Source organism: Solenopsis invicta, chromosome 10 (assembly GCF_016802725.1).
Source record: "Solenopsis invicta isolate M01_SB chromosome 10, UNIL_Sinv_3.0, whole genome shotgun sequence".
Taxonomy (NCBI): domain Eukaryota; kingdom Metazoa; phylum Arthropoda; class Insecta; order Hymenoptera; family Formicidae; genus Solenopsis; species Solenopsis invicta.
This window is the reverse complement of record NC_052673.1, coordinates 5,060,069-5,086,024: the sequence shown is the minus strand read 5'-3', so window position 1 is coordinate 5,086,024 and position 25,956 is coordinate 5,060,069. Positions and strand designations below refer to the sequence as shown.

Here is a 25,956-nt window from a genome sequence, read left to right as displayed (position 1 = left end):
TAAATAAATGTTAAATAAACGTTAAATAAGCGTTAAATAAACATTTTCCCAAATCATTATTTTATATAAGTAATTAAGGAAATATAAATGTTAAATAAATATTTAATAAATTTTTAATAAATATTATTGTTATAATGAATTGTACAATAAATAATTAATAAATTAATATTAAAAAAAGCATTTAAAAATTATTGTGTGCTAATTAAGATATACTTTAATAATCACAAAACTCAACTTTAATAAATAATCTTACATTTTATAACATTCTTCCTATTTTCAATCATATTTTTTAAGGATTTTATCCTTCATTACTTTTAATTTATACGATCCCGCATTGTAGAATTTTTGGAGATATTTAGTTGTATTTTATTTTCTATTAAATAAATAAAATTTTTTGATTATTATTTTAATTGTTTACAATTAATGTAAGCTATGTATATATAAGGTGATATTAAATAGACATTATATAAAAACATAAAATTTATTTATATAACATGCTGGTATATATTTTAAGTCATGGCTTTAAGTAGGCGTCAAATAATTAATTAGTAATTTATTTATTTTTGTTATATTGCAAAAATAGAGTCAATCAGCCAATGAACTTACTGTACAAAAAAATATAGATTATACAAGTAATGATATATATATATATATATATATATATATATATATATATATATATATATATATATAACATAGTTTACATCACCACTTTATTGCGAGTGCTGTGTTCATTTTTTGTATTTCGTAATATCGTGTATTAAAATACGCGTAAACTTTGTACGTTCTTCTAACCAAGTTTTGTACAAATTCTGTACTACTGTATTTTCTTCAGAGATTTACTTAGCGGGAGTTTACGATACATATTTTCCAATGCCAATGCAAGTTCTTGGGGTTGAATGTTTCCATGGGATGTCACTTGCACTCCGCCGTTTAGGCAACCTAATAAAAGTAATTATATTAAATTTAATTATTTATTACATGCATCGTGTTAATATATTTTAAATAAAACAATTACTACACGGGCATGTTTCGACATGGTCGTAAACGCACTTGTCGTTTTTCATTTTTTGAACTATGTTCTGTATATTCCTGAAGCCATTAGTAATAGCAAATTTTAATAACACTTGGTCATTTCCTTCAATTCTGCTTCCTGGAAGTAGAAATTTCTAAGACTTTTAAAATCCACTGTGACATCTTCATCGAAAAGATTCTTCGCTGCGTAACAAAAAATGAAGTTTGAGTAACCATCTGATCCTGAGCCACTGTGACTGCATAATTTAGTTCCAATTTCTTCACTGTAAGAACAAAATGGTTGTTTAATTTCACCTTCGTTTATTTTATTTAATACTAATTAACCGTCTTCATTCAGCATCTGTTCTAATTCAACTGAAAATTGATACCATAATTTATATTTAAATGTTAATTCTAATGTTTAATATGGAAATATGGATATATGTATATACTTGACGTTATGACAGAATCTACGTCTCTCGTTTTTCTTTGCTGATTGTAAAAATCTTTGGAAACTTCCAACTGTTTGTCATAGCAGGGCATTACAGTTACGTGATATATCTGTTCTGTTGCAATAGACCCATAATTTTAGCTAAGTAGTACTTTACTAATGACCCCATAATTTGTTGAGGTGATTTTGTAACGTTTATACGTGGCAATATAAAATTTCCATGAATTTTCTCAGCGTAACACACCCAACCTGATATAGAAACAAGAACATTATAAATTTTTAATTGATTGTTTTCATAAATATTTATTTTACCTGGACACAAAGAGGACAGCAATGGTAATTGATTTTTCGTGCCCTCCTTACTAGTTTTATAACGCTCAATAAATTCTTTGGCGGTGTCCAATAGAACAAAATCATCAGCCATTATCATATCTAATACTGCATCAGCTCCCAATCGATAAAAAAATCTTGTCAATTAAGAAAGAGTTTGCTCAAGGGTAAATTCATAACATTGTACCAGAGACAATACAGGTTGCACCGATAGAATGACTATTATATATTTGGAATTTGTACTTCCTATATTCTGCAACAATATAAAATATACATTTTCAATTAATAAACAAGATAAATTAATCCTATATGCATACAATAATTTGCATATTTGTTTTCTTTAAAAAACTAATTAGTTATAACATTTAAATACAATTTTTTAAATAAACAATTATACAAATACTTTCTAGAGATGTCAAAGTATATATAAGAATTATTGAAGAATTTTTTTATATTTGCATATAAAATTATTATATGCATGTAAGCTTTGTGTAATAAGATTTCTACTATTCAATTAGCCAAATAACATATAAATATATGATTTTAAGACTAGATAAAGTAAAAATAAATCTTTCTTTTTTAACATGTTTTTTACTTTTAAAAATAAACCAACTCAAGCTCAAATACCTGTATTTATTATAACCTCAATAATAAACTTAAGAATTTCGATCATCTAACAAAGTTCGTAATTCTGATTCTCTTGCGCAATGTAAAAAGCGCAATGTAAAAATTAATTCTACTGAATCTCCAGAATTAATTTTTATGATTTTTACACTGTGTGAAAAAATCAGGATAACAAACTTCGTTAGACAGTCGAGATTCTCGTATCTACTATCTACTGTTGAGGTTATAATAGGCCTGTTCGTGTTGCTGCCCTTTTTGAATTAATTTCTTTGTCGTCTCTCTCTTTTTTACGATCGAATATATTTATCTCATCTCAAGTGCAAACATTTTTAGGGATTTCAAGCAACTCGAACAGACCTACCGTTTGTTTTCTGTTCCTGAACTCTCTAAATAAGTGTACACTTAAAATGAAATAAATAGATGTTTCAAAGTTAACGAAAGCAAGAAAGAACGTTCCAGTGCAGTCTAGTGCAGGAATAGAAAACAAGCCTCTAGTATAAAAGCAGGTATAATACTTAAGTTCGTTGTTTCTAGTAATTTTATAAAAATTAGCAATTTCCGAATATGTTGTTTTCTAATTAATATTACTTATCTGAGTATTTTTCTTTTATTCTTGATGCTAAATTAATGTAATTAATTCGTTGCACTGATTGACAGAATGTTACAGATACAATAGACTATTGAGTCTGATCCATTAAGCTCAATGTATGCAATATTCCCATTGGAAGATTCAAAAGAAATATCACGGAAACAGCCGATTCATAAATAAGCATTAGCTTGAGCATTGCTTCGCGAAGACGATCTCATATCAAATGAGCACAACTTGAGCAAGAACTTCTTCGCCAAGCTCGCCTCAAGTCACGATAAATTAAAATAATTTTATAGCATATTATTTCAATATCCGTGATAATCCGATTATAAAAATATTCTATGGATACTATTTTCAAAAATTATTGTAAGTTATTAAACATTAAATATTCATAAAATTTACAGTTATTACATTTAAAAGCAACATAATATTTCCGTTAATTTAAAATATTGAAAAAAATATCATTATTTACTTTTAATATAACATATTTTTACAATATTTATATAATATTATCAGAAGTGACATAAAACCACTATTTATTAGTATTAAATAATATTTCAGGAACATTATTTGATATTAAATAATGTTGTGTTCTTATAGGAAGTTTATTCAACGCATAGATCGCACAGGAAACCGTTTCGAATAGAGTCCTATATAAAGAGAGAAGCGACATTGATGTCCGAAACTCTGATTAGTAATCTGATTAATACTTGATTGGCTAAGCGAGCAGCCATATTGTGACCACAGCTGTTTGTAGAATGATACGAATGGTGTTTGATGACGTCAAAGCGGTCCCAAAATGGCGGTGGAGGACTCAATTGGATACTGAAGGTTGTGGTGGGGGTTCGATGTCGCTTCTCTCTTTACATAGGACTCTAGTTTCGAAATTTTCAAGCGCTTCATGCGCTTTATGCGCGCATTGAAAAAACGGAACGGTTTCAAAGCGTTGCGCATCAATGACTGCGTTCAGCAGACTCAACATGTTGAGTAGAGTCGTATATAAAGAGAGAAGCGACATTGATGTCCGAAGCTCTGATTGGTAATCTGATTGATACTTGATTGGCTAAGCGAGCAGCCATATTGTGAACACAGCTGTTGCAGAATGATACGAATGGTGTTTGATGACGTTAGAGCGGTCCCAAAATGGCGGTGGAGGACTCAATTGGATACTGAAGGTTGTGGTGGGGGTTCGATGTCGCTTCTCTCTTTATATAGGACTCTAATGTTGAGATATTCTTCTAGATCACCCAATCAGACTTTTAGATTTAGAAGAATATACCAATAACAGCAAGCGCTCACTAAACTGTTGAGTCTGTTGAACGCAGCCAATATTGCACTCTACGCGCTTCATACGGAATTCGGAACGCAGTCAGTGTTGCTACATGAGGCTTGTTTTCTGTTCCTGCACTAGACTGCACTGGAACGTTCCTTCTTGCTTTCGCTAACTTTGAAACATCTATCTATTTCATTTTAAGTGTACACTTATTTAGAGAGTTCAGGAACAGAAAACAAACGGAAGAGTTGCTTTTTTCGCACATGCGCATAAAGCGCAGCCTCAGTAAAGTACTATAAAGATGGCAGCACAGACTTTTGCATAGCTGCATAACTATACGTATAAAGGGCCTCGCACATGAAATGCATAACATAACATAAGCACAACATAAGACCGACGGACCAATGAAAATGTTATGTAACTCAATATGGCGACTTTATACTGGATGCTCATTGGTCTATCGGTCTTATGTTGTGCTTATGTTATGTTATGCATTTTATGTGCGAGGCCCTGAGGCCGCAGCACAGGTTTTTGTATAGCTGCATAACCGTAAGCATAAAGAAATTGATTGGTCCATTAGCGCATGCATAAGGAAATGGACGAATCAATTTCTTTATGCATATGGTTATGCAGCTATGCAAAAGTGTGTGCCAAAACTTTTAACCTTCAGGAAAAGGATACTACTAGAGCCTTTGTTTCAACAATAATAAAAAAAACTTCTTGAAAAAAAAAATTAGTTAATTAAAAGATTTGCATGCACGTGCACGAATATAATTATAAAAAGATTAAATAATTTATGTACAAAATAACTGACGTTATAACGTACACCCAAGGACTTTGATTCTGTCCATGGGGAAATTTTCCAAACTAAGAAGTCGCTATCTTTCTACATACTTACAGTTCATGATTAACTCAACGACCAATAAGCTCTAGTCATTTTATTAATCATGAACTGCGAGTATGTAGAAAGTGGTGACTTCTCAGTTTGGAAAATTTCACCATGGACAAAATCAAAGTCCTTGGGTGTACATTAAATTCAAAACGTTTTTTTAGAAAAAAATTTTACTCAAAATATATAGTACATGTAACGTATACTATATTAATTTGAGTAAAATTTTCCTCGAAGAGAATGTTTTGAAACGTAGCTTATATCTAATTTTTGCAGCAACAGCTTGCCAAGATTTTTTGCCTATATGTATCACTACCCGGCACTGTATTAAATGCTTTTATTGTTGCGCATGCGCAAAGAAAGCGACCCATCTAGCAACACTAATGGAGCATGCGCATGTGCCCACGGCGTATCTACACGTCGCTACATCTCGTCGATATGACAGGTATCCTAACCTCAATAGTCGTCAATTTTAACGCTCAATACCTCGGTTTGCAAGGCAGTTTGACACTTTTTTTTGTCAGTTCGTACATTTTGCACAAAAACGCGTCAAATGAGCCTAACTTTGTCAAAATCGGAGGTGGTGGGAATATTCTAAATAATTACCATCAATTGATTGGTGACAACGAATGTGATCCAAGCGGTTTAAGTATTCTTGGGGGTGTATTCCAAAAGTTTTATCAAAAATATTGATAATTGATAAATATAATTTTAATAATAAAGTTGGTAACACTGTAATTAACTACGCTGTGTTCCCTAATAAAAGTTGAGTTTGTGATTTTGTTAGCTTGCAGAGACCATCGGAGACTTTAATTTAATTTTTTGTAATTTAATTATTTATAAAATAATTTTAATGACGTATTATTTATTAAAATAATTATAATCATGTATTATTAAAATAATATTTACTAACAATAATTTTTATTTTAAAATAAGAATTAAACAAAAGATGGATTTCCAAAAATTCCGTGAAGCTAAAAATCGCAAGTTCTGATTAATTTTAAATGATTAATTGTAAGTAAATTAGATTATATCCGTTTGTGTGCTCTAATAGTGCATGATAAAATTGATTCTGTTTAAATAGTTGAAGAGGCTACAGTAGCTTAACTGGCATGTTTATAAATGATAGACTTTTATTAAATATTATTATAATATAATTTTATACTTATTTCAAATAAAATCAAATAAGTGTAAGTGATTATAAAATAATAATATCAATATTGGCAATATAAAAATATTTATCTTACAAACAAACTTTGCAGTTAATTTTCAATCTTCGAAAGTTCTTGTGTTCTTCAATTTTTATTTTAAAATCAAAATTATTATCAGTAAATAATATTTTGCAAACCAACAATAATCACAAATTAAACTTACATTACGGAGCACAGCGTAGTTAATTACAGTGCTACCAACTTTATGATTAAAAAGACTATTTTCAATAGAACTTTCGGAATACACCCGGGAGCAGCGAGGCGAACAAACCTTAGTATTTTGGAACGCATCCCAGTAAATCAAACGCGTCGCATTGTTCGGCCAATACCATTCGGGTACGCTCGGCTGCGCTCGGTTACACTCGGCCGGTGACGACGAGCATCGGGTGGCGCGCGCCAGTTACTCGGGCGGCCGGGGGCCGCCATTTTCTTCCAGCAAAGGACAGCAGTTCAGAGCATAGGTAGCGAGAATTCGGGTGCATTGTTAGTGAATCGAATCGAGAGAAGTGAAACGTGAAACGCGTAAACTCCTTTCGTGTACAACGCGAATCGTGTGCAATCAATTTTTTACGGTTGTACAGGTTGCAGTGTGCCCGGTGGTCATTATATTCGCGTGACTTTACACCGTGCCGACCGCGGCGGCCACCCGGTAGACGGACGCCGTCGTCGCCGCGTGCATTTTGTAGAATTGACAACGAGCTGGGAATATATGCATTTTCAAGAGAGACGTAGGAAGATCACGTAAAAAAAGGAAAAGTGAAAGGAGAAAAAGAGGACAAATAGTGCGTGAGCGCAAAGAAAGACAAGTAGCAAGGTGAAAAAGGAGAGACAGACGCAGAGATAAAGGGATAGAGAAAGACAGAAGCAGAGTGTGAATAGTTTGGTGATCGCAGTGTGACCACGTACAGTGAAAATACTCAACTATCAATCAACTTCGAGTGCTGGGACGCCAAGTGGGATATTAAGGGAGAGCGAGTCGCCTCCGACAGGTTAGTGCAGTGTATGCGCAATCATGGCTTCTTCCTGCACGCGCGCGCGCGCGCGTGTGTGCTAACCGGGCAGTGGCGCGCTTCGTGTAGTATGCGTATATGTTAGTATGTATACGAGTTTTGAAACGCGGCGGTGGCATCAGCGTTGCATGCGTGCATGCAGTCAAGAATTTCGCACTTTACCTCGTGCGTGCGTGCGTGCGTGCGTGCGTGCATGCGTGCGTGCATGCATGCACTTTCTTTGTGCCGCATCGGGAGATACGCGTGTTCTACTCTTTCCGCATCGCTTCCTATCGTACATATTTTCTCTCTGATATCTATAATGTTATCTATTTAAGATAATTATGAAATAGATTCATAGATTCGCTTCTCGTCTGTTTAAACGAAACAAGCGCTACAATATTCTTAAAATATGTAAATATTAAAAATTAAAATAATAAAATAATGTTCCAAGAATATACTTTTTAATGTTATAGAAATATTAATATTATATGTTCGCTTTATGTAATATTTGTGGTAAATTATTTTAATGTCCATGGAATATTATGAAAAGGTTCTACGAATATTATTTTTGTTAGAAAATCAAAGTAAATTATACATAAAGTATTCATAAACTTTATAGTCATTACATTTAAAAGTTATATTATTTTTGATAATTTGAAATATTAAAGTAAATAATATTTACTTTTCATACAATATTTATATAATATTAAATAATATTTTAGGAATATTTGATATTAAATAATATTGTCATGCTTGTAAAATTAATTATTAACACTTAGGGCCTTACCTTAAATCTTAATAAAAAAAAAGTACTTATTTAATGCATTTTTACTTAAAATGAAAGAAGCTGGAAGAAAAAGGTGGCTGCCTCATGAAACGAGTTATTAAGCGTTAAAGTTAGCAAGTTAGAGGTTAAGATACTTGTCATACTGTTGATGTATTAACATGAATATACTCTGTAATTCTATTCCTTACAAACACAAATTTTTTGTTATAAGAACATAAATTCTCTGCTTTAAAAGCAGATCATTTTCCTATATAATTTTTGTGTTTTTAAAACAAAATTTGTGTTTTAAAAACAGAATTTGCATTATTCTAAATAATTACTAAACATTTTTTTAGAATTTTCAAATTTTTTGGATATTTTTATTCACACATACAAAATTTCAAATATAGTTAAAGAAACTTGTAATAAACTTTACAATAACTAAATGTAAGCAATGCAAATAAACTATATATTTATAATAAAAAATTCAACAAGATTACAAGTTCTCTGTTTTTAGAAAATTGTAGGATAGTATGACTTATTATAGTTATTATAGTGGGTAGCTTTCCATTTAGTGACACAAGTTGATACAAATATTCAATCTTTTTTTGTATTCAATGAATAATACACACACACACACACACACACACACAAATATATATATGTGTATATATATATATATATATATATATATATATATATATATAGGGTGTTGAAAAAAAGGGTTACATATTTTGATAGCAGGTAGTGTTGGTCAAAACAAGAAGAAAAGATTTTAATTAACATGGGTCCTAAGACTAATATCTTCCAAAATACAAGCTATTTTGTTATTTGAGTTCTTTGTTATTTTCTTATTAGTTGTGTCATTTTTAGAATATAATGAACAAAGAAGTAGGCTTGTAGCATCTATTGTGAACTAAACATAAATATCAGGAGAGAGAAATGAAGTTGGAATGCATGATTTGAAAGAGTGTATGATTCTCTAAGACGTAAGGCTGAAACATGCATGAGAATGAATGGCAATCACATAGAGCAACTCTTCTAATGTGGAGTTAGCATTAAAAAAAAAATTTTTTTTTAAAGAGTTTTTATTTTGTTATCATACATTCAGTTTTTTTACTTTAGTTTTTTTATGGAAGATAAATGATTACATTTTATATTGAAATAAAAATTGTTTCTTTATCTGTCTTTGTTTATTTTTTATTTTTTAAGGCACCTAGAAAAAGATCCCCATTGTACTCCACTCTCTCTTATTCATTACATTCTAAAGATGACACAACATATAAGAAAATGACAAAGAGTTCAAATAACAAAATAGCTTTTATCTTTGAAGATATTAGTTTTAGGACCCATGTTAATTAGACCTCTTTTTTTTGTTTTGATTAATACTACCTGCTATCAAAATATGTGACATTTTTTTCAACACCTTATATATATGCATACACACGCACACACATACGCAAACGCGCGCGCGCGCGCGCGCGCGCACACACACACACACACACACACACACACACACACACACACACACACACACACACACACATATATGTATATGTATATATGTATATATATATATATATATACATATATATATATATATAAATAAAGTATATATATATATACATATATATATATATATATATATATATATATATATATAAATAAAGTGAAAGAGAGGGGGATGGAGTATTATGGCTACACTGTGGATGGCTATCTCTTACTTTTGTTATTAGTTGATGAATTCTTATTTCAATTGCTTATTTATTTAATAGTATCTGCCGTTTTTTATTGCTGCTAATATGTCAATACATCACAATAATTGACAATTGTTATAAGCCATTTTTACTTTTAAATTTTAAGGTACATTTTAGTACTTAATTACATGTATTTTCTCATTGTTTTTAAATTTCAGTATATCACATGAATGTATGTACACTTGAGTATTTTTTTATTATTTAACTTTTTTGGCTGTATACATTTCGAATTATACAATAACATGGATAATTTGTATCGCTTTTTAAATGAAATCTTTATATTGAAATATTTCTTTGATAAATTGATTGTTACACTAGAGGATGATGTTCAGAAACATGAGAGATATTATTTCATGCTTGTTTAATATTAAATGAGGGATAAAATGATGGTTTTAATGATATCTCTTTAAAATTTCTGAACACTGGAAAATTCTTAATTTAAAAAATTTTAAACAATGAAAAATTAAAAATATATAATTTTGTAACAGAATACTGTGTTTTAAACTAAATTAGTTTAAAAAAAATTATATGTTTGAGCTGGCCATGTTGCTATCTTTTCTTCTTTGACCTATTATGCAGTGCATTACATTTTTATAAATCACGTTCTAAGTAATAAATATTTCTCATTACTTTGAGTCTAGAATCTGTTCAACAACACTTTAACGAATAAAATCGTTTAAGTTTGAATAGAAAATGTTGATTATAAACAAAGTTATTCAATAAAAAAAGTGGGTGTTATATTATTCTCTGTTTCTTATAAAACAGTTAATTTACGAGATGTTTTGCATACTTGATTTTAATATATTTTGATATAAAATGTAAAATATTTATAAATTATTAATTTTTTGAAAATTGTATTAATATTTTTATGCTCAAAATAATAAGATGAATTAACTGATGTAAAAAAACTGTAAAAAATATTATAAATTGTATAATTTGTTGGAAAAGCAATCATGTATTTTGTTTACACTGATTGATTCTTATTATTCTACGGATACGCACGCACGTTTGCCTCTTCCTTTCCCTTTCCTCTCATTCTTTTTTACCCTATCTTTTATCAGCCTCTCCCTTCTTTTTTCCATCCTTTTCTTTCTCTCTTCCTTTTTCCCTTCTGGTTTCTTTCCTTCTCACTCTCCCTTTTTTCTTTTCTCCCCTTTCTTATCTCTGTTTCCGACTCTCTGCATGTGCGTGCTACATCCTACACTATATTATATATGTTAATATGGAAAGGAAGCATTTCAAGAGAGAACGAATATATGCCTTTCTGTTAGCACTTATCTGAACTGGCTCGATTATTGCTCCTTCTGCTTCTCCAATACCAATTGTGCTTGTTCTTAGTTTATTACGTTTTGCTTTTACGAGTAAGCGAGCGAGTGATTGTAATTATATCAAAATATCAAATTATTTATATTAACCTGGACGACTGTATCTAGCATTTTTAGCTCATATTCTTGCTTTGGGGTGTAAAGAAGTGTAGAAAAGTATAGAAAAAGACATAATGAGTAATGTTTTAAAGTTATTTAGAAGTATAACAGTTTTCAGAAAAATATTTTGAACTTTTAGTCGGGTCATCATATGGTGTTTGAATATACCCATACAGCACCGAATTTTTTCAGAGGTAAAGAAAACTGCACTATAAAAAATAAAATGCTAATTTAACACTTGTATGTCCCAGAAAGTTCACTCTAAATTTTAAGTTAAAATAACTTAAAAGCTAAGTTAAAATAACTCTTAACTGAATAACTTAAAATAAGAGTTATTTTATCTTAACTTTTGAGTTATTTTAACTTAAAATTTAGAGTGGACTTTCTGGGACATTTTATTTTTTACTATGTGAGAGGCTTATTAGCTTTCACAATTTTGGGATTTGAGCATTTAAACTATTTATTATGACTGTATTAATGATAGAATCTTTCTTTATATTTTCATGTTAGCACGATTTTGTAAATATAGGTATGATGTAGACTCTTTGTAACAAGTAAAATACGAATATGCTGCATTGTAGTATTGTGCCCCGATAGTAACATGTATTTGCACTACTATAAATTTTGTACTCCTGTCGTGCGGTACAATTATGCAAACTTAAAAATTAATAAAAAAAAAGTTAGAGACGAGAACTCTTGACGAAATTTATAGGAAGTTTTAGAATTATTGCGGAACTATCGAAAAATGCCAAGAACTCGTCCAGAACTCTTAACAAGATGGTACTTTACTCTTGTAGTGCGGTGCCAGCTCGCTGGTTTAAAAATTATTAAAAAATGATTAGAGGCGGGAACTCTTGATGAAACCTATAAAAAGCTTTAGAACTATTGCGGAGCTATCGAAAAATGCCAAGAACTTGTTCAGAACTCTTAACAAGATGGTACTTTACTCTTGTAGTGCGGTGCCAGCTCGCGGGTTTAAAAAAGATTAAAAATTGGTTAGAGGCGAGAACTCACGACGGCACTTATAGAAAGCTTTAGAACTATTGCAGAGTTATCGAAAAATGCCAAAAACTTGTCTAGAATTCTCAACAAGATGGTACTTTATTCTTGCAGTGCGGTGCTAGCTTGCGGTTTAAAAATTAGTAAAAAAATGATTAGAGGCAAGAACTTTTAACGAAACTATAGAAAGCTTTAGAAATATGGCGGAACTATTGAAAAATGCCAAGAACTCATCCAGAACTCTCAACAAGATGGTACTTTACTATTGTAATGCGGTGCCAGCGCGCGGGTTTAAAAATTGTTTTAATATATATATATATATATATATATATATATATAAGTCGCAACTGTTAATATAACTTATTGAGAACTCTGAAACTCTTCGAGAACTATAGAATTCCATAGCCAAAAACAATTTTTTTTGAAATTTGAGGTGTGGATAAAAAAATTTAAAAAATTTTTTAAAATATTTAATGACCAGAACTATAATTTAAACTTATTGGGAATTTTAGAACTCTTTGAAAACTATAGAATTTCATTATCAAAATTATTTTTTTTGAAACTTGAGGTGCCACGCGCGAAGTTGGCACCTTATATTTTTAAATTATTATTTTTAATGTTATTTTGGCGGGACAATTGTTATAAACTATTAAAAACTTTAGAACTATTGAGGGCAAAGAGAACTTGCATAAAAACTTGCGGTTCAGAAAAATGAGGTGCTAACTTCACAGAGACTTTTCGCTGTTTCTTTAAAAGTAAAGACGTGTTTTGTTTCCAAACATTTGCATCCACGGAGTAGGATGAATTTTTTTTGCAAATGTCACGATAGCCATCGTAAAATTTGGAGTTTTTTCTGCAAATTGAAAAAACAAATCAGGTTCGTACAATTTTGTTTCTAGAAGTTAGGATGTATCAAAGTTATGTATGCATTTTTGTCAGTTACCGTCAGTACGATAATTTTTAACGAAGTTATGATTATTTAAAGTTGTACAAAATTTTGGTATAAATGAGTGTTGCGATAATTTTGTTGCCTAGTGTAGTATTAAAAAGAAAATTAACAGATTAATCATTTTTTTTTTGTAACACGTTAATGGTTTCAACGAAATTTTTTAAGTGAAACTGAAGATGAGAAAGCAGTATGATTTTATTCACTAAGCTAAATGTAACACCTCTTTTGTAACTTATGGGCTGATGAGAATTGAAATTAAGATATTTTCCGAAAAATGGTTTATGGAACGGATCGAAAATAATTTTACCTTTTTTATTAATGACTAACATTAAAGAAACTGATCTTATTGCTTTGTTCTACTTCCATTGTAAATTGTAATTGTGCATAGAATGAATTAAAAATAGTTAGAATTAAATTTAAAGATGTGATTGGAGCTATGTAAAAAATGTCATCTACGTATCTATAATATGCAGCTAATTTACAAGGAAGGAGTTTCAGTGTCTTCTTTTCAAGGTCCTGCATAATCAAATCTGTTATGATGGGAGATAGCGGAGAGCCCACGAGTGTGCCGAATATTTGTAAAAAACATTGTTGAAGGAGACAAATGTTTAATTGAGAATCATTCGAACAACTTTAATGAGCTTATCGAGTGGAATCGAGATAGTAACTGAAATCAGTTCCCATTTTTTCTCAATACTAGTCATTACAAGGTCTGTGGGAACATTTATGACTAGAAAGACAATATATATACAAGTGATATCAAAGAGAGACCTGAGTCCACAGTCAGGTCATTAAGTTTGTTGACAAAATGGTAATTGTTCTCTATGACTAGTTTTTGGAAAATTATTAAATAGGATGGAATGTAGAAAACAAGCAAGAGAATACAATGAACTATTGATGAAGGAAACAATTATTCTTAGAGAATTATTAGGTTTGTGGATTTTTGGGAACTTATAGGATATCGGACAGACCTCATCTGTACATAGTGTGTCTGTACTTATCGTTCTCAATGAACTTGTTTTTTCAATGAACGAAAAGAGACGACTAAAAACTAGAGTCCAGGAACATTGCAACGATATAAAAGAATGGTGAATCCTTTTTGGTGATTTCCAATCATAGAATTGAGAAGAATTACAATTTTGATTAAAAACACGTAAAAATCTTGGACAATAAACTTTTGTATTACAAGAGATTTATATCGGAGATGATCCACAAAAAAAATAAAGTAATAGGACTTAATAAACAAAATGATACTAATCGGTTGTTTGAAAGTTACATCCCTACTCTTAACCTCTTGTTTCTCACACAATATTATTTGGCATAATATGTGTTTTTTTCTTTCTTTTCCTAATTTATTTTTCTCACTTTTTCCTTGTCACTGTCTTTATCAAATCTCGCATTTCCAATTTGTATCTCAAATAACACAAACGTTTTCTTTGAGATGTTTTTTGTCAATCATAGATATGAATTTTATATGTTATTTTTAGATTATTTATTATACTTTTTCTTTTTTTTACTTTTTGACACTATTGTATGAGGTTTATTTTATTTCTATACATGTTTTTTTTTATTTTTGACATTTTTTTCTTTAACCCTTAAACACGTAAGTGGGTCTGAGAGACCTCATATGAAGTTTTGAACGCTTCCTATGTAAAGACGGAATGAAATAGGAAGTTTGGACCAAGACATAAAAAAAGTTTGAAATCTCTTTTGATTGATATGGTTGATCAACTTTTTTGGTTAACTAGAATTTGAACAGCACGACAGCAAAGTTTTGTTAGGGTCAATGCGACCCATATAGTGTGTAAATGAAACTTTTTTGTATTTTACATAAAAAAAGCTGGACAAAATACGTTTGAACAGGTCGGTTTGCGGTTACTCTGTCTAAAGTTGGAATACTCTAAAATGCTGTAGAAAAGGGAGTTTTTCCGAAATATATATCATGAAACACATTAATTTTCAATTTTAGGCACGATTTAATCAAAAATACCTCATATTCGCCTTATTACATGAGTACATTTTTTAATAGAAATGACAATAATATAACTTCTTTTGAAGGTATATTGAAATTTTTAGCTTTGAACTGCTGTATTGTAAAATCTTTAAAAGTTTTTTGCTGCAAAGATATAATTTTTTTTTTTTAAGTGGATTTTTAGATGCTCAAAAATACCTCATATTCTTCATGCTACATAATTATATTTTTAAAAAGGAATGATTTTGCCAAATTTTTATTTTGAAAATATGAGTCTTTAGCTTTAAAACGCCGTATTTGAAAATCTTTAAAAGTTTTTTGTTGCGAAGATATGATTTTTTGAAGAAAAAGTGGTTTTTTGACCAATTTCTTATTTTTGTTTAATGTTTTTTTTTTTTTATAACTTTACAATAAATTATTTTTTGGCAATGCCGATTATACAGTCACACTCCTGAAATTCTGAACTTTTATTTAAAAAAAAAAAAATTGTAGAAAAATATTGATTGTAATCAAAGTTATAGCTTCTCAAAGTTGAAAAAGTTCCAGACCCGAAAATGTGTTTCCGTATTTTACAGGATCGGTGTGTTTAAGAGTTAATTTATTTTATATTTTTCTTTTATGAATTTAGAATTAATTCTTAGATTTATTATTTTTTTATTTTTTGACACTTTGTGACATAATTTTTATTTTATTCCTATGCACACGTTTTTAACTGTTGACAACAAATCATTTATTTATACTACATTTTCTACTTAAACAGTTCCGTCTATTTTTATCATTTTTATTAAGAAAATTTCTAGAAAGATTTTCTGCTGATGGGCCACACACACACACACACACACACACACACACACACACACGCACACGCACACGCACACGCACACGCACACGCACACGCACACGCACACGCACACGCACACACGCACACACACACACACACACACACACACACACACCTATACTTTGACCACGTATACCGAGAAAATAATATTGACGTACACAAAAATAAGTTGGTTTTCCGTGGTATCCGCAAGAATTTGCAGCGATCTCGATAGCGAAAGGATAAAATCTCATTTTACAACGAAGATTGCGATAATTTGCGTATCAATGCGAGTGATACTGATATTGATACAGAAACCATATTGTAATTTTAATAATTTTACTTTGTTTTACTGAAAGTGGCTGCATTTACGGTCGAAACGTTTAAAGATCTTTAATATATTGTCATCATCCGAAGATTGTTTATATCAGCACAACGATCTAGCTCTGCTTCTACAGTTCTTCAATTGTTTGCGTGATTTTAAATCTGAAGAGCATAGATTTTAAGTACTACTGTAATTTTTACTACTATTATTTTATTAGTATATTTTTATTTCATAACAAAAATGTTATTTAATTTACAATTATTATTACAACTATATTATTACAACTTCACAATTATTTTACAACTTCAAAACAAGATTCAATTTTGATTTCAAATTTTATATGGTCAAATTTTATAAAAATGAATATTGTTTCTGCTGAAAGTCATTGAGAGTGATGTATTGATGCGTCGATGAACCGACATTTAATTTTTGGTTTTAGCATTACATAATTTGTTTAACGTTTACTTGTGGAGAGCAAGCGTTGATACGATCATACCGCTGCTTATTTAACAATAACATGTATTCTTTATTACGATGTACATTTGCTTTCTCTTTTTTTTTTAAGAATTATAATTAATTAACCCTTACTCTTTATCATAATTTTTTGTGCTTTATTGTACATCGTGAAGTCATTTGTATTTTATGCTTTTATTAAAAGGTACATTGTAGTGAGATGATTTTCAACCGTAATTTTACTTATTTTTAATCTTCTAGTATACAATTAAAAAATGAAATAATTAGCGAAACTATATAATTTTGGCATGTATTATTCCTTCCAGTGTACGCAACGCGGAAAATTATACTCGCACGAGAGTGACCCCACGTGAAATAGAATAAGGGTTAATATGTAAAATATGTATCACTAATGCATATGTGTCATAATGTATTATTGCATAGAACATAAGAGGTCATCCCACTGTGATTTTACGAGTTCAAAAAAAAAATTGAATTTTTTAAATATTTTTGTAATGCTTGGAGTCCTACAAATATGCCTCTAAAATATTATGTTAAAATTTATTGCAAGTATGGTAAATATTGTTATGATTATTACATAGCTTTAAATGCGTTTTCTCACAAGATCACATTTTTGTAACTAGACACTTATATGTATATCTTGGCCAATTTTTATCTGAATGACTTGAGTTTTGGACCAAATGTTCATTTTTAGACTGAGTGTTTTTCACAAAATTGTCCAGTTAAGTGTAGAAATTTTTTAATTCTTTGGGCCCTATCCGGGATATATTGTATGTATGTATGTATGTATGTATGCTAGATGTTAAAGTATTATACAAAGTCTCATAAGTTTTGATATAATGTTAGTAGGTAGATAAAACATATTAAACTGAATAGAAAAGCCTTGCAACATCTTGTGATTTTCACAATAATTAACAAGAAATAATAGTTTAATAAAGATTTACGATTCAACTTGCGTTCACGTAATTGGCAACGAGATACTGCCTAGTGTTTATGGATGTTAAGCGCGCGGCAAGGTAGTGGGAAGAACGTTCTATAGAGTTTAATAATTAATAACACAACGTTTGTAAACAGATAGAGCGGACTGAACTGAACAGAAAGGTTCTATACAATTTAGTAATTTTTGTAATTGTTAATCAGAATTAATCAGAATTAATCAGAATTAATCAGAATTTATAGAAATTTGTGAATTAGCATGCGCGCGATTTGGTGACAAGAGAGCCCGATGTTTACGATTTCTTGACGCGTGGACAGTGGGAGGAGTGTTCTCTAAACGGCACTGGTTATGCACGAGCGGTACATTGTTATTTACAGAGCGTTCCTTCGATTTCCGTTGCGGATCTAATAATCATAAATACTAGGCACTTCTTGTCACAAAATCAAGCAGACGCACGCTTATATTTATAAATTAATTTCTCGTTAATTATTTCGTAAATTATAAAATGGTGTACTCAGTATTTTTTTATTCATTTTAGTCCGCTGTATCTACTTACGAGCATTGTGTCAATAATTAGGAGACATTCTGTTAGCAACAATGGCTATATACGAGCAGCACGTTGTTTACAAAGCACTTTTTTCACTGCTTCGCCGCGTACCTGACAACCGTAGAAATATTAGACGATGTCTTATTGTCAAATCACACGGACGTACGCTGATTCATAGATTTTTATAAATTTCTTCTATTGCGAGATTCGCAAAATGGTACGGGACTTTTTGATGCAATTTAATCCGCTTTACTTACCAGCATTGTATCAATAATTATCAAATATTCTACAAAATCTATATAAAAAAATTTTTATGAAGAAAATATTTTAACACGATATAAACGAATTGTTATAATGGTTATTAGCTAGATTTTAGTTCTGATATCTTTTTGTATGATTTTATATATCTTTTCAAATTCACTAAATTGCGCGCTGAATAAATTTTTGATCATAACACAGCTCTAACAATAAGTTAAATAAAAATTAATATTATGTTTATTAGATTGAAAATTTATTTAATGATAAATCATGTTAACTTGCTTTGGAATGTGAGAATCTTTTCCCCTCTAAAAAGCTGTAAAGAATTTGTTGCGAAAAATAACACCTCAGTCAGAGTCGGTCGAATAAGTTTTTTCATTTAAAAATATTATCGGTCGAATAAGTTTTTTCACCATTATCGGTCGAATAAGTTTTTTCATTTAAAAATATTTTATTTCTATACAGTTAATTATAAAAACCGGGTTTTCTATAGTTAATCTAATAACATGTAATACATTTTATTTTGCTTTAATGTTAACGTTGTCATATTAAATGTTAGATAACTTATATGAATATAATTTTGCTTATTGCAAGTATACATACAAAGAAGATACAATAATTGTTTGAACAATAGTTATCCGATCAAGATGCGAAGTACATCTATTTTTTTTTATAAATGAGGTAAAATTAATTGTAAGTAGTATCGGAGATAAAAATTTATTTTGTTAAGAGAATATTTTTATTAATAATAATTAATGATATGCATTTTTCCATTCTGAAAAGGCAATTCATTTAAATTACATCATTAGTTTCTCGTCGTCCAAGTTTATTGTACGTTATTTAATCTAAATTTACTAACTTGCAAATCTTAGTATTACTCTGGAAGTTTAAATATTATTTCTATGAAAGTTTTTGCCGAAATTGACACAACCGAATATTTGTTTTCGGTTTTAGCCGAAATTAAAGTCGATCGTTTTAGTCAGACTGCATATGGTGGAACAAGATGATAATATTCCCCATTTACATTTTGTGCAATAACACTATTAATAATCAATATTTTAAGACTCCTGACTTCTCACCGCGGCCATATTGAAATCGTGACGTCTGAAGCGTAAAATTGCGCGAGAAAAATGTGCTTTTATGTATAAAATTCAAAGAAGTTTTACTTGCAGTCCATTTTTACGAATTTGGTAAATACGAGATAAATCATATTTTCTCAATAAAACACATAATAACAAAATGACATACACGACAACATCTCATCGTCAGTCTGTCACGTTTTACTTCTATTAGTTTTAATTTTGTGCATGACGGAATACCATCAACGCGGAGTTCTTGGCTGAGGAGTCAGGAGCCTTAAATTAAAAATTTAACGATTACCTTCGTCAAAATATTGTTTAATCGATTCTAGATTTCAAGTTACGAAATATTTATTATTTACAATGTTATTTTTGAAAAATGACATTGTATAATGAGAAAAAAAATGACAAGTGTAATATGGACTTTTTACGAAAATAAATTTAAAAAATTGGTTTTGTTTAAAAACGGTGATATAAAATTATTCAAAATTAAGAGAAAATAATATAAAATATCCAAATATATATACGTACACAAAATCTTACCGTATGTAAGTTGCAGTATTGAGAATCTGTAATATCTGTAAACTATCGATTAATAGTATAATACTTTTATTGAATAAGTTTTTTAACATAAAGATTTCAATAAAGAGACTGCATGAAACTTTATTAGCAAAATTCTATGCTATTTAACTTTGCATCATTCAAAATATATACATTGTTAAAAATTAACAGCAATTTAATGTAATGTAACGGAAGTAAATTTTAAGCAAGTACATTAAAAACATTTAATGTAAATTTAAAGTTGTCAAAAGTGCACTAAATTTCATATACATTTCAATATCGATATATTAAATTTAACGTGTAACTTAAAAATAAAATTAATTGTATAATATTTTCAACTGTACAGCCAAAAAATATATAACAAAAAAGCATTTAAGTGTACATATTTTTGTATGATTTTATGCTTAAATTTAAAAAGAATGAGGAACTATGTATAGTTAATTGCTAAAACTATACAGAGAAAATTTTGAAATGCTTAAAAGTAAAATGTCTTCTACCAAATGTCAGCTGTAGGCATATTAACGTCAACGCAAAACGATGGGATACTAAACAAATAATTCTGTAAGAAATCGTTAGAAAGTTATTATTTAGTAATAGATGTTACGAGGCTATAATATCTACAAGGGCCATCATATTATAATATTATCTATGTAAAGTCATACAATTTTATTTAAAAAATTGGGACCCTTGTATAACTTTGAAAATCTATTATATTTAAAATTGATTTTTCCATTATTTATCTCCCTTTAAACCATATAATTTTTTGTTTTAAACATTTGGTTTCATTTTTAAGATGTTTTACTGTTTCACAGTACAATTTTTTTTCTAAAACTAAGCGTTTCTAGATTTATGTTGTATTATGTTACGTGAACCTTAATATTATATTTAATTGATGAGAAAATGTCTATAGAATTATTAAAACTTATTAATTTACTAAATATTTCTCACCTATTCGTTATTGTCATACGATAACATAAATATTAAAGGCCAGGTAAGTACAAGCAAACTAAAGATGTAAATACTTTTTCTCCTTTTAATATTCTTTATTAATATAATTATTGGAAGATTTGTTTCTACTTAACTTGGTCTTTTTCAATTGCTTAATTTAATTAAATACGTTAATGATACTTAATATTAACAAAAATATAAAATTTACCTATTTGAGTCATACGTAAAGTAAGCGGTTCGAATTCAACATATAGACTTTCAATGCGTATGTTATATAGTCCTTTCAATTTTTTGAATGATTAATGTATAAAATACATATAAGTAGTAGGCTTAGCTTCTAAAATTTTTATTTCTTTCTAATGCTTATTAATTTACATCCAGTATACATAGCATGTTGTCTCGAGAAATGCTTATTTAGTAACTTAGGAATTTATGACGCCTGGTATACCGGCCGGTTAGATAGACTGCTATTACATCGAAGATTCGTATTGCACGATAACATATTACTCGTCGGAGACAATCGATATAACCGACGCAGTGATAACAATGGTGGCAGCGACAGTGATACCGGTGGTGGTGGCGGCGTTCGTGCCTCTCTTGCCACCACACAATCGCCGTCGTCGCACTTGTACAGATCCCGTAAGCGCACGGCCGGACGCGAGGTGTAACGATGCCCCAAGATCGATAATAACCACCGCGGTGTGGTGTGGTTTGGTTTCTCCACCCCAAGAAACTGCTCTCGTATGCTTTCACACTTGCGAGATGGGAACATTTTTTTTCTTTCGCTTTCCCTTTGGTTTCGCATCGTTCCTACTTTTCATCCCCCCCCCCCTTTCTGCTATCTTCATCGTTTCCCTTTCTAATTCTATCTCGCACGTCATAATTGCCCGACGAAAAATAACGGAGGACAGGCAGAATGAGAAATTCAGAGAATACGAATCGACTATCTTTTTGTCCCTATTAGAGAGGGGCGGGGAGAAAATGATGAGGAGAGAGGGGAGGGATACCGACTTGATGTTGAGGAGGGGACACCTGTTACTACGTTTGCGAGTTTCTTTCTTAATGTTTTCTCTCTTTGCAGTGCCACTTTTTCAAGATATATGATAGAATTTTAAAGATAGCATTATAATATTTCACCAAGATGCGTATTAATGTATTTTCTCTATGTAAAATTTTGAGATACTTTACCTTTACATATTCTTTTTGAGAAAATTATGAAATATGTCCGTGATACCCTTGTGGCGAACAGTGCACACATTTATTTGCCATAATATTTTTTATATTAACGAAATTAAAATAAAAAGTACATTAATGTAAACTACATTTTTCAACGAATTAATATAGATCATAAAATATAAGCAAGTCACCGTATAATTTATGACAAAAATGATCTCCAATACCTGAATTTAGAGAAAATTTATTTATGTTGATAAGTACTTTTTAAAACTTGGCAGCAACGTATAACGGATAAAAAGTCTTAAGCAACAATTCGACGTCATATGAATGTCCAAACGACGTCTCATTGTTTATGTAGGGACATCCATTTGATATTCGGTTTTAACTGCGTTCCGGAGATATTCTGAGAATATTTTTTTTACGTACAATGTACCGCCCTGTGTGTTTACACGCAAAATTGTATAGGGGAGACCGAAGCTATTCGTTAGACCTTTTTTTCTTTTGTGTCTCTTCAGTCCTATATTCATTAAAAAAAAAAGAAACATGGGGGAGGGGGACGGTTTGAAAGGTTGAATCTTTCCCTTCACAATGCTAGTATAGATAGAACATGGAAGTGTACCTGTTTTGAAGTACATATAAAAATGTCGACCAATTCCAAAAATTACGAATAGTTTCAAGCCCGGGGTAATTCGTAACTAGTCCGAGAATATCCCGAAATTTGTGTTCCAAGTTGAAAGACTGTAAAAAAGCTGTTGTTAAGCTTTCTTTTATTTAAAAAAAGGTATAGGGATACAAAATACAAATGCAAACATACACGTTTGCATGTCTTTTTATGCCATTGGTGTGACAGATTTCCTAACCTCACAATCTTTAACGCTTTATAACTTTTTACCTGCTTAAAAGCGTTGATTTTATATTCATATTTATGTTCTATGTACTGAAATACACAATATTATCAAGTTTGAACTAAATCAATGAAGAACTTTACCTCAATGCTTAACTCTGCGTAGCGCAGACGTTCGTAACACAGCCAAAGGGTTAGGGTTACCCAACTTAGGTTAGGCGCTGTAATCAGTATTAACGAATCGCCCCGGTGTTCAGTATTACGAATTGCCCCAACATCAACTGTGCGCATTATTGCGTATGATTGACAAAAATAGACATCACACAACAAAAAGTAAACACGAAATGTTTCAAATACATTTAACTGGACATGATACATTCAAAGTTTTCACAAAAACCTTATTATTTTATTTAAATTTTGAAGAAATGCTGACTATCAAAAATTATATTGATTGTCGCAAAACACATTTTTCACTACTACGACATTAATATGACGCCGTTACCAACAAAACTTTGTTAGCAACATCATTACATTAGGACGTGTTTACAGTGTTTAAAGTAATTTTTTAATATATACCTATAAAAAGATATTTTCAATTATCGAATTACCCCCGTCTAACGATTTGCCCCGGTCTCCCCTATTAAGTACACAATTATATTAACTTTTATTATAACATGAATTACTATAATGAAAGTTTTAATAAAACATTGTTTTATGCATAAAAAAGGAAGATATTTCCAGGCCGGTTTTTAGATATCCATTACATGATATCTGTTATATATTGAGATTTATAAGATAAACATATAAAGTAAACCCATACAATAATATTAAATCAATTAAAAATTTAATAAATTTGATTTTAACTTGGCGAGAGTGTGGCGGGGTATGACATACCCCACCTGTTCTTTTTATTGGTATATTTTTTTATTTTTCATTGCGACATTTTAGCAACTTTGAGTAGCTGGAGCTAAGATAGTGTGGGAGGGGATAGTGGCGTGATCGCAGTGTTGCGTCAGCCGGCGCTCACAATACACGCGTCTATGGAATTTTTTGCAAAGACTGTACCAATTTTGATTACAGTTTCTAAGATGTTTCTCAATGATATAATAAGATTTTATATGTTTAGTTTGTTCAAAATCTTATCTTGTTTATGTTTCTAGAGTTTTTTTAGTTTAATTAAAAGCTTAGTAGGTTTTTGTAACCAAAAACCAGTGCCATTGCTATCTTAAGTATTAAAATACAATTAATATTATTTGCTTTTTATTGAAATTGATGAGGTATGTCACACCCCACCACATACTCAAAGTAATCTTTTTTCACTACACTTCCGCCGGGTTAACAAGTTAAATTGAACATATTGAAGATGTTTTCTGGACGTTTCTCTTAAATGTCTACGTAAATGCTTTTATTGTAGGATATCTAAACGACGTCTTTGGAATGTCTTTAAGACGTTCAAAATTTCAACGATATAAATGGAACTTTTCATGACATACTTTGGACGTTCCGGGATATTGCATTGTTATTTGAGCTGTTCAATTTTGTAGTCGCAGATTTTTCTTTTAATCTCTTAATAGAAGAATTATACTTTTCCTTACTTGTTAAAACTTTTAAAACTCATTTTCTGCTTTTTAGGCATTATATAACATTTAAATATTACTGTAGTTAGATTTGAGTTAATAAATTGTCAAGCCAGAATGGTCATCTTCATTATTTAATACAATTTTGCCAAATTTTATTAATAAAATAATTTAAAGCAATAATAACTTTTCTTTCAAAGAAGTAATGCATATTTATTAATATTATATAAAATAATATATTAGACACATAGTAGGCTTTTATTTCTGCCGATAAATATATCATCCAAAATACAAATTTTGCGTTTTATAGGTTGGTATTAAAAGCAAAAGGCCTACAGTTTATAAATAAATTTTTTTTTTAATTAAATAGTAATTAGAAATGAATAGCTATCTAAAAATTAATTTTATTATCCTAAATTTTATCAAATGCAGATAGTTATTTGACTAGAGAATGCTTTCATACATCCTTAATCCGGACAAACCATATGAATATAGCCATGTGGAAATGGTTGAAAAAACACAGACTAGTATTCATAAGTGTTATGTTTAATATCATTTTGAAATAAGAGTTAATTATGAATAGCAGCTATATTGTATGTACAGCAACTATTATTATATAATTGAGTAGGTAATTGCAATATAAGATTAACCGTAATTTACAAAGCTGTTATGCTTATTTTTCAAAGTTCAACAAATCAAGGCATTTCGACTAATTCTTTTGTAGAAATTGAAGACGATCGATACCTCGCGATTATCAATAATCTTCTGTCAGTAATCTAGGGTACTGTCTATTGCAATATTAAAATAGTAAAGTATAAGGCCAAATACTAGGAGAGAGTGGACTGAATCGGACCATATTCCAAATAGGATCTTTTTATTTTAAATGAATATAGTTAAGCAGATTTGCATGCATAAAATTCTTACAAGACACCGAACATGTGATAGCAGTTTGACAGTTTTTTGTCATAACATTTATAGAATAGACGTCAATATATATTTTCAGCCATTGTGCAAAAATTAAACAAAAAAAAAGATCCTTATAAATCATTATTTAAAAGATTTAAACATTTTAAAAGGTAATTGATTTTCGATAATTAAAGAATGTAGAATTTAAAAATATCAATCATTCTGTGATTACTTCTGCGATTTATTGTAAAATTCCAAAGTTTG

At 30.0% G+C, this 25,956-nt stretch overlaps 1 protein-coding gene and 1 pseudogene across 6 annotated transcripts in view; one reads left to right on the top strand and one right to left on the bottom strand.

The window, feature by feature from the left end:
- Positions 1-696: 696 nt before the first annotated feature.
- Positions 697-21,994, bottom strand: LOC105203702 (annotated as a pseudogene).
- The window catches only part of LOC105207422 (C-terminal-binding protein), a 131,984-nt gene continuing 112,801 nt past the window's right edge, over positions 6,774-25,956 (top strand). For 2 of the 6 annotated variants that reach the window (XM_039454567.1, XM_039454566.1), the window contains exon 1: positions 6,774-7,370. The gene's annotated coding sequence lies outside the window, so the exon portion shown is untranslated. The remainder of the gene's footprint in view (positions 7,371-25,956) is intronic. The other 4 variants (XM_039454569.1, XM_039454572.1, XM_039454571.1 and 1 more) reach the window with 2 other exon arrangements.